Source organism: Anabrus simplex, chromosome X, assembly GCF_040414725.1.
Source record: "Anabrus simplex isolate iqAnaSimp1 chromosome X, ASM4041472v1, whole genome shotgun sequence".
Classification (NCBI taxonomy): Eukaryota; Metazoa; Arthropoda; class Insecta; order Orthoptera; family Tettigoniidae; genus Anabrus; species Anabrus simplex.
Window position 1 is genome coordinate 162,332,567 of NC_090279.1, and position 10,393 is coordinate 162,342,959.

A 10,393-nucleotide genomic window follows, 5' to 3' on the forward strand; every position below is an offset into this window, starting at 1 on the left:
GCCCCATTCACAATGCAAACTTAACGTAACGTAAACTTAAAATTAACGTTAACTTAAGACGTTAGCGGCCATCTTATCTAACGGAACCATTCACAATGCGCCGACGTAAACTTAACTGCGAGTCCGTAAAATTAAGGGATTGCAAACTCCAAGCTCTTGCGGTTAATTTTACGTTAACTTTAAGAACCAGCCAATCAGAACAGAGGTAAACATTGTGGTTTGTGCACGATATATTGACTTCTTTCGACAAAACGCTTGTACTGTAGGCCTACTTCTCTTTCAAAATAATCTTTGTGTGTAGGGCCTATGTATGATAGAAGGAAAAAGAATTACAAATACGCTGTACCGAAAAAGTAATAGGTGGAAATAAATATCTTCTGGCAATGAAATCTGACGGTAAATGGGGGGAGACAAGCTTGCAGCTCTGGCGAACGAACGAGACAATCCCTGTCATAAATAAAACAGTGTCCCTGTATATTTCTTAACATTATGACAGACTACTAGTTTACGAAAACGATATCATCTAAACAAATAGATCCAAACATCTCATCGGGGTGTGATAGATAGGGGCATAGATGTCGATAAAGGAGACCTTACATTTCTTTTTATTAGAAAAGGGGAAGCGAATCGTAAGAAAGGCGAACAGTTCAGGTTTCATCCGCATGTCCAAAACGAACTGATGAGGGTCATTTCTTACAGTAGATTACCGAAATCGCCCTGAGATAACCTCCTTTGATTCAAGGGATGAACCCATTTTCTGCACCGTTGTTAGATCGACTTTTGAGGTACCGTAGGCCTACACAGCTCCCAGGAGCAAAGCAATATGGGTTTGAAGTAATATGAATTCCGCTACCACGTTGTTTGATTCCATCGAGGTATTGAAATATAAAACTGCGAGATAGCCCAAAACCCGACTTCCGTGCTAAATAACACGGCAGTTTTTTGATTGGCTGCTGTGTACTCTTTACGTTAATGTTACGTTCCTCCATTGTGAATACCACAAATGTTACGTTAATTTTACGGTTACGTTACGTCGTTAAGTTTACGGTTACGTTTGCATTGTGAATGAGGCTTTAGGGATTGAAGTAACTTACCAAGGGAGATGTTCAATAAATTTTGATAAAATACCAATTTCTTTAAAATCATTTAAGATAAGGCTAGGAAAAAACAGATAGGGAATCCATCATCTGGGCGACTGTCGTAAATGCAGATCAGTATTGTTTGATTGACAACTTAACAAAAAAAAAAAGGAAACTTGCAAAGTTGCATGCTAAATGTAGATTATACCCTACTTACGTTGGTCTGCAGTCATGAGATGACAACCATCCAGTATTAAATCATAAATTCTATGTCAGAATGCTGCAAATCACGTCCATTTATTTATACACGCCGGTCATTAGGCAATCTCATTGCCAAAGAATTGTTAGGTTAGATTCATACTACAATTGAAAATTATTTTTGATAGAGCTTACTGGTGGTTCTGACAAGAAAAAAAGCATGCACTGCTACAATACGTAAATATAAATACTATAATAAGACATTAATTACACGAAGTATTGCAACATCAAGACTAAATTATATTCGGCCTGCATTTCATGCGTTTGTATTTTGGCACCTGTCGTCAGCACCAAGGACTGTTCTGTTCGTGAAGTTGATTTGGGCTCGTTATTTCACCCAGACACAATACTGTATTATATTCGTACTAGTTCTACACACGCACACAATTTCAATAAAGTACTACACCAATGCAGTTCACAATTTGTTCTGAGTACGAAGTACTTGAAGATTGAGGGAAGTAGACCATGCAGCGGACTCACAAAATGGTTTCAAAGCACTTGAAGTAGTTCATGAAAAGACGTAGCACCTAGACAACTGAGAGTGAAGAAATATGTATACAAGACTAGGAGATACAGGAAAAGCACAGGGACACAAGGTATCTTCACGCTAGAGTGGCCGATCTCAGCGACTTCTACAAAACATACACACCGGGCCAACATATAAGGGATAACCAGGAGAGGGCAGTGGAACTAGAGCTGGGAACGGAGCTGTTGCTCTTGTCTTGTCTTGTCTTGCGGATATTTATTTGGGATTCAATAAATTCTTTCCCAGTCACGAGACCATTAATATATTACACTTATATCACAAAAGCACACAATTACATCACTAATGCCCGATTTTAGCATGATCACACGTAGATAGATGCACTTAAAGAAGAAAAATTATATCGGGTATAAGTAGCTTCATGGAAGTATTACTTTCAGTACTGAGCAGAGACACAAATAACTTAGTAAGCTGGAATAGGAGTAACGTGTTACACTGTACAAGATCGGAAAGTAATAAAAACCTTGATACAGTATCCACTCACCAGGAACATATAGAAGTGCCACCTCACAAACATGTCGCAACAAAACAACTGAAAAACTAGATCATAATTACAATATGATGTGAGTGTTATCAAGGTATTCGTTTAAAATAGTAATGATCGTAGGCGAAGGTTGGTGCAACAAAACTGAAAGTCGTGTAGGGAAAGGTACGTGAACTTTTCTGCATTAAAATGGCCTGGTGATGTACATATTGGGAGCAATGAAAAAACAAGTGGTCACTATCGCCCTGAGATTCTCCGCAGGAACAGGTTGGGTCGTTGGTAATGTGAAATCGAGTTAAATATACTGGGGTTAAGGCATGATTAAAACGTAGTCGGATGATATTGGTAATGTGACGTCGTGTATACGTACCATTTGCAAACCACGGCAGTTTGGGAATACTCGGTTGAATTTGATAGTAATGTTGGCCTTTCGTACGAGCAGATAATAGCCATTGTGTGCAGCACGTGTGTTGAGCTGCAGTTTTGATATGTGGAAAGAAGTCGGGAATCGGAATTTTGATTTGTAATATATTCGCGGTATCTGCACTGGCGTCTTTCGCTGCTATATCGGCCATATCGTTGCCTACATGCCGATTATGCCCTTTAATCCATATTAGCGTTATAACAAAACCGGATGTTTCAAGTCGAAATAGAAGAGACTTAACTTCGTAGACATATGTATTTGTATAAGGGGCGAGTGATTGCAGAGCTTGTAAAACACTCTGAGAATCGCTGAATATATTTATTTTTTTGGATTGCAACTGTTGAACATATACGAGGGCTTGGTATATGGCATATAATTCTGCTGTAAAGATAGTTAACTTATTAGGTAACGGATATTTAAAGCGAGTGTGTAGTTGTGGATCGTAAAATGCTGCTCCGACTCCAGTATTTAATTTTGACCCATCGGTAAATAGGTGGTAATCTGATGAGGTTATGGGACTTTTAAATTTCTTATGAGCGTATAATGTGGGATAAGGTGCAGACATTGATTGGTTTGCTGCATCAGAAGGGGCAATGATAATAGAAGGACGGAATGTTTGAATATAATAGTGGTATGAATACGTATTAACGCGTGGTGTACGAAGTATAGTCTCAGTAAGATGGTGGATTTCAGCATAAGCCATATATATGGCGGGATACCGATGATTGGGGGGGAGGACGCTGTTGATAATATTCATATAATAATTGTAATTTAGGGACAATAAGGGAGTTCGTTCTACTAATATGTTTAAGTAGGAATTTTTTGGAAAGTTTTATCCTGCGAATATACAGTGGTTCTTCCGTAGTTTCTACTAATAAAGCGTTAGTTGGTTTGTGCGGAGGGCACCCACACTGATATGTAGTGCTGAAAATTGGAGACGATCCAAAGCTAATAAACTATGTTTAGAGGTTAAATCAATAACGTGGGCGCTATAATCAAGTATGGACCGAATGGTTGCATGATATAGCTGTAGTGCTGACAAGAGGTCAGCACCCCATGCACGTTTCGTTACCGTTCGTAAGATGGTGATATAACGATCAGATTTCCTAATAAGATGCCGTATATGAGTTTGCCATGTGAGTTTTTGATCGATATATATTCCTAAATATAAGTGTTGTGAAACCAAGGGAATGCTATAAGTGTCAAAGTTAATAGGGCTTTTATCAAAGGTTCGTTTATGTGTAAAGATCATCGCTGCACATTTAGGTATAGAAAGTGAAAGTCCATGGGCCGTTAGCCACTGAAAGACTAAACTTAAAACCCGAGATATTGTGGCTCTACAAAGGTCAATGTGGGAGTCAGAACAATAAATAACATAATCATCCGCGTAAGCTAGAATTCGAGCGTGTGGAATCACAAGAGATTCGAGCTCTTTCATGTAAAGGGCAAACAAAATTCCACTGAGTATCGAACCCTGTGGTAAACCTTGTGATGTGTAACGGCTATCAATTGTGTGTTGGGAAGATTTAATAGTTAACCGGCGGTTAGTAAATAATTGATTTAAAATAGAAAGGAATTGGATGGGGAATCCAGCACTAAATAATTTCTCCCAGAGCATATGCAATAACACAGCATCATAGGCTCCTTTAATATCCAAAAAAACTGCCACGATAGATTGTTTCCGCCATTTTGCTAATAAGATGTCGAGTAAGAAAATAATGATAGGGTCTTGTGTACTATTACCACGTCGAAAGGCGAACTGATACTTGGGTAATAGCGAGTGATATTCCAATACCCACGCCATTCGTTTCATAAGGATTTTACAAAAGACTTTGCGTATACACGATCCCAGAACTATGCCTCGGAAATTTTCAGGTTCGGTAGGTCGTTTTGTTGGTTTCAAAATGGGTGTGATGAAAAACTCGTTCCATGATGCTGGTACATGTAATGTCTCGAAAATACTATTATAATATTTGAGTAAATACATTTGGACATGGGGAGGAAAGGCCTTGAGCATTTGATAAGTAATTGCATCAGGTCCTGGTGATGAGCTATTAACGGTACATAATACAGAGTGTAATTCATTAAATGTAATTGGATTCAAAAGGGAAATAAAAGAACAAGAATTATTCTGTGAGGTGGGTAGAAAGAATGGATTTACTGTAACAGGGGCAAGGGTTAAAAAAAATCTTCTAGAACTTATCGCGGATAAGCAGAAGAAGTTTGGTATTGGAAAGTTCTAGTGATCATGCGGATCGCGTTCCAAAATTTCGCTGCTGGAAGTTGTGGAGTTAATTGAGAAATGAAAGATTGCCAAGCTTTTCGTTTTTTTTGCATTAAAGACGAGCTTTGTTTTCGCAATATGATTTCGCAATTGAAAATAATGCTGCTGCGTCATTGATTGGCGATATTGTTTGAATAATTGTTTGCGCTTATGAATAAGATCGTGACATTCTTTATCCCACCATTTTAGTTCATATTCCTGTGGATGGGTCGTCACGTTTAATGGTCGACACGGATGAAACATGTTTAAATATTGGGTTAAATAAGGGAGTAAGAGGGAAAAGGAAAGAGGGGACTTGTGTTTCTGCTGCAAAATATAATTGAGGTATGATTGATAGTTAGAAACATTAAAATTTTTATAAGATCGGACGTTACTTATACAGGAAGGTGTCTGAAACTGGGAATGTGGTGGGTGAATACCATATGTGATGAGAATTGGGAAGTGGTCACTAGTGTGAGTATCAGATAATGTATGCCAGGTGGTGACCGGGGCCATAGTTGTGCGGCAGAAAGTAAGGTCTACTGCGCTGGGTGGAGATCCAGGCGGAGTTAAACGGGTCGGGGAGCCGTCATTTAAAAGGAACAAATTCTGATGAGTTGAAGAACCTTTGATTGTATCCACCATACATCCCCATTCAGTGTGGTGGCAATTAAAATCACCAAGAAGGAAAAGATGTGGAAATGTGTCAAATTGTTGAAAAAATGCGTCCATTGATTCTGAGTAATGTAAATGTGGGGACGGCAATAGATGTTTATGAAACAAGTATTATGGTGTACTATTCCTACAGCATAAGTGTGCGGGATGATATATTGTAAAGATAAATGTGTAACTGATAAGGAAGTATGAACACATGTGGCAACTCCATCAAAGCCGTTACCATCATGTCGGAAAACTTGATAAGCTCGTAATCGAAAAATGAAATGCGGTTGAAACCACGTTTCTTGTAAGCAGATAAAATTAGCTCGTGTTTCATTCAGCAATATTTGTAACTCATGTCTTTTAGAGGCGGCACTTCGAAAATTCCATTGGAGTAAAGTAATCATGCTAGTATGTTCATAATAGAGTCTCATAGTTTATATAATACATGGTGAAGTTGAGGCTCGTGACCCATACTTTGGATTAACATTACCAGCAATTATTGGATTTCTTGTTGAAGGCGTTCCTTGGAAGGAGGATAATGTATATCTTGAGGGGTTGCGGAGGGTTGCTCCCTAGCAGATGTGGGCGCACTTGAGGGATATGCTAGTTGCAGAGGTTGTTGCATGGCACTCGTTGACGGGATCGAATGTACTGGAACCGAAGGTTCGTTTCGCAGAATGGCCATGTATCCCTGTCGGTCGAAACCGGGTTCAGGTGTAGGAGGGGGAGATTGCATGATTACTTGGGTGAACTTACGCTTACGCGGGTTTGGAGTCGAAGGGGATGGGGAATTCGACGATAGAGCAGGGAACTAAAGTTCTTGTTGCTCGGAATGATAAATTGGAAGGGCAATTCGGGCTTTAGCTTCGGGAAAAGATATGTGTTCAGTACTCATTAATTTTTAATGGTGACCTGATACTTATGTTCAGGACAAATTGAGGAACCTGTGACATGGTTTTTCTTACAGTACGCACATTGTGTAAATTGCTCAGTACACGCCTGGGTTTCATGTTGTTGCGCACATTTCCCACAACGAGCGTTTTTCGCTTGACATTGCCGAATTGTATGCCCATAGCGCTGGCATTTGCGACAGCGAATGGGTGAAAAGATGTAAGGTTCAACTTCCATGTACACCTTATATAAGGCGACATGGGAGGGTAATGTTTGTGATCTGAAAACAATTTTTACTGAACCCGTAGGAAGGTATTGGGTCTCTCCATCTTGAATTGCACGGAGATTAAGTCGTTGCACGCTTTTAACTGGTGCCTCGGATTCCAGGTACTGTAATATGTCATCATTCGATAAACCTTTTTCAACTCCACGAATAATGCCTACTCTTAACACTTGTGAGGATGGAATGTGAGCTTTAATTTTGAGGGTTTCAAGCATAGGATTACTCAAAAATGCGTTTGCTTGAGAAGCCGTATGGAAAGTAACTTGTAGTCGATTACGTCCTTTACGTTGGATCGATTTGACATTGAGTTTAGTTTCATAAAATCGGCGACCAAGTGCCATAGGGTGTAAATTGGCGATGTTTTGCTCGTTTATAGATTCAACAAATACAAAGAAAGGTCCATGATGAAAGCGATTATAATATTCCGGGGTAGAAGCCACTTGGGACGCCTCGGATTGATTGTTAGATTGTTCGGAATTAGAACGGTCTACCACTTCCGTATTACGCCTCTGTACATCAGACTCAGTTGACTGAGAACCTTGCTGTCGTGTCGTATTACTAGATGAGTTAGTTATGGGTTCCTCTTCCATAGGTACGACAATTTTACGCTCCACTCGTAAGGAATTCCCGGTTACCGCCGACGTTCCTCCACTGTCGGTCTCCATTGCTTGTCACGCCCGCACCACACTTGAACGAAAACACAAGTGATTACCACTACCGCGCACCACTGACTCGCACAAGTAGAGTAGTGTACCGTACCACTATCACTGCGTGACTGGAGCTGTTGCTCCTATGATTGCAATCGGTAGTGCGAGTGCAGCGCTCCCTCTGGTATTCTCCGGTAGTCAACTGTTGCTTGGAAACCAATCGGTGGTTTCGGAGGGCGAGCGGAGGACGGAGCAACAGTACTGATTGTGTGCTCGCTTGCACTTCCAGTAGTGGAGCGCAACGGATGTGGTAGCGACGTAGTAAATACTGCTTTATAAGTATGAAGAAGGCGAATATATGAAATATATACATTCGCATTTATCGTTAACGTTTAATAATATATGTATTTCCAATAAAAGTCTATGCAAATAGAATAGACCTTTTTCATTATATTACCTTTGAAGTGGAATATATATAATAGACTATAACTACTCTCGCACGTCCCCGCGGTGTTGGGGCCAACGCGCCCGCCTGTCGCCCGGCCGCCCCGGGTTCGATTCCCAGTCGGGCCAGGTTCTTTTAATTGTAATGATTACTGTCCCAGTCCTGGGGACTGGGTGTTTCTGACCTCCTTAATCTTCCTTTCCTCACACACAACATTCCACACTACCGCCATTCCAATTACACGCAGGTTCATGCAATGTGGTGCCTGTAGGGGCAAAAGATCCACAGGGGTCGACGCCCCGAACAAATAGCATTTTGAAGAAAATAACCAGTGTTGAAAAAGAACGCGAGAAGCGGGACTCGATCCAGCGAACCAGCGCTTTCGGAGCTTGAACTCTAACCACTCGACCACCGCCGCTTCGTGCTCGTGAACCCAAAGTACCGGTACATATTCGACGCGAAAAGTTGTCTTGCGATTTTCTCGAGAACGCCTTAGTAGTACGCCGTACTACTTGCACATTATGTTGTCCTAATGGACTACTAAATGTGTACAAAGTTGGAAGGTAGTCCGTGATCCGAACGTCATGGCCTCCCCTTGTAAGTGTATTGTACCTGTATTCAGTCTGTGCTTATTAAATTTGCGTCTATATTTCCTCTGCTTGTTGTGTTGTGTAGGTAATGCAAAGTATATTAGAAAATAATTGTGGTATTGGTTTGATATTTAATCCCATTTTTAGATGGTATTCGTGTTTTAGAATATTAAAGGCATTTAATAAATTTGTACAGAAATTTGTACCACAAATGCCACGAAGACCGACTGATGTATGGCATTTCTTTGAAATTACCGATGATAAACATCAGCAAAATGCACATTTTGCAGCCGCATTTACGCGACGGGTGGAAGTGCATCAAAGTTGTGGGATCGTATCAAGAGGCATCACAAGGATGAAATCAGCATGTCGGCTTCAGCAGAAGGAAACAACATTGCTGTATTAAGCAAAACAGTTATGTTGTGAGAAAAGGGCATTGAATATACGGGTGAAATACCTTTACGTTGTCATGCCGCTACAGTACATTCACTCGGTAGTTTACTCGGTACAACCGGATGATGACGTCACAACAACTGCACCGCTCCGTCCCAGCCACTAGCCAGCGCTTTACCGCCTGAACTACTGAGCCAGGTACAGCATATAAACAATTCCAATCACTTCTTTCTCTTCAGTAATAAATGAGCTTTCTTTTGTTTCTTAATCTGCTTACCCTCCAGGGTTGGTTTTTCCCTCAGACTCATCGAGGGATCCCACCTCTACCGCCTCAAGTGCAGTGTCCTCGAGCTTCAGACTCTGGGTCGGGGGATACAAGTGGGGAGGATGACCAGTACCTCGCCAGGCGGCCTCACCTGCTACGCTGAACAGGGGCCTTACGGGGGGATGGGAAGATCGGAAGGGATAGACAAGGAAGAGGGAAGGAAGCGGCCGTGGCCTTAACTTAGGTATCATCCCGCCATTTACCTGGAGGCGAACTGGGAAACCACGGAAAACCACGTCCAGGATGGCTGAGGTGAGAATCGAACTCACCTCTACTCAGTTGACCTCCCGAGGCCGAGCGGACCCCGTTCCAGTCCTCGTACCACTTTTCACATTTCGTGGCAGACCCGGGAATCGAACCCAGGCCTCCGGGGGTGGCAGCTAATTACACTAACCACTACACCACAGAGGCGGACGCAAACTAAATTTCAACAGATCAAAATCTGTTATTCACAGCGTAACAAAATAATGAGGCAATCTTGAAACGACTGCAGCATTTGAATGACAAACGTAGAAAGACACATGCATCTGTGGAATTGATACTGAAACCTAAATTGTAATTCCATTCAAGATCACCATTACTACATTGCCCACATTAAAGTATTTGAATTTTCCGCCAGTGAATTCAATCGGAGGACTATCGGAGGTCTCCAGAGGAAGAACGAGAACAATATTGCTCCGTTCCGCTCCTACCGTTCTCAGCTCTAGGCAGTCTGTCTTCGTCTTGGCTATGTCATGTTCCACAGTTTCATCTGAAATTGCATCGGTTCGTCATTGGACGTAGAGCTGGGAACGGAGCAGTTGCTCCTATGATTGCAATCGGTAGTGCGAGTGCAGCGCTCCCTCCGGTATTCTTTGGTAGTAAACTGTTGCTTGGAAACCAACGAGCTAGAATTTGTTGTTTTTCGAGCTAGAATTCTAGCTCGTTGTTGGAAACCAATCGGTGGTTCGGTCGGCGAGCGGAGGACGGAGGAACAGTACTGAATGTGTGCTCCCTTGCCGTTCCATCTGTGGTGCGCAACGGATGTGCTAGCGACATAGTAAATACTGCTTTATAAGTATGACGAAGGCGAATATATGAAATATATACATTCTCATTTATCGTTCG

At 41.5% G+C, this 10,393-nt stretch overlaps 1 protein-coding gene across 2 annotated transcripts in view; it reads right to left on the reverse strand.

The window, feature by feature from the left end:
* Nucleotides 1-1,619, reverse strand: part of TAF1C-like (TATA box-binding protein-associated factor RNA polymerase I subunit C-like) — a 103,953-nt gene extending 102,334 nt beyond the window's left edge. For both annotated transcript variants that reach the window (XM_067158732.2, XM_067158731.2), the window contains exon 1: nucleotides 1,297-1,619. The gene's annotated coding sequence lies outside the window, so the exon portion shown is untranslated. The remainder of the gene's footprint in view (nucleotides 1-1,296) is intronic.
* Between the last annotated feature and the right edge of the window lie 8,774 nt (nucleotides 1,620-10,393).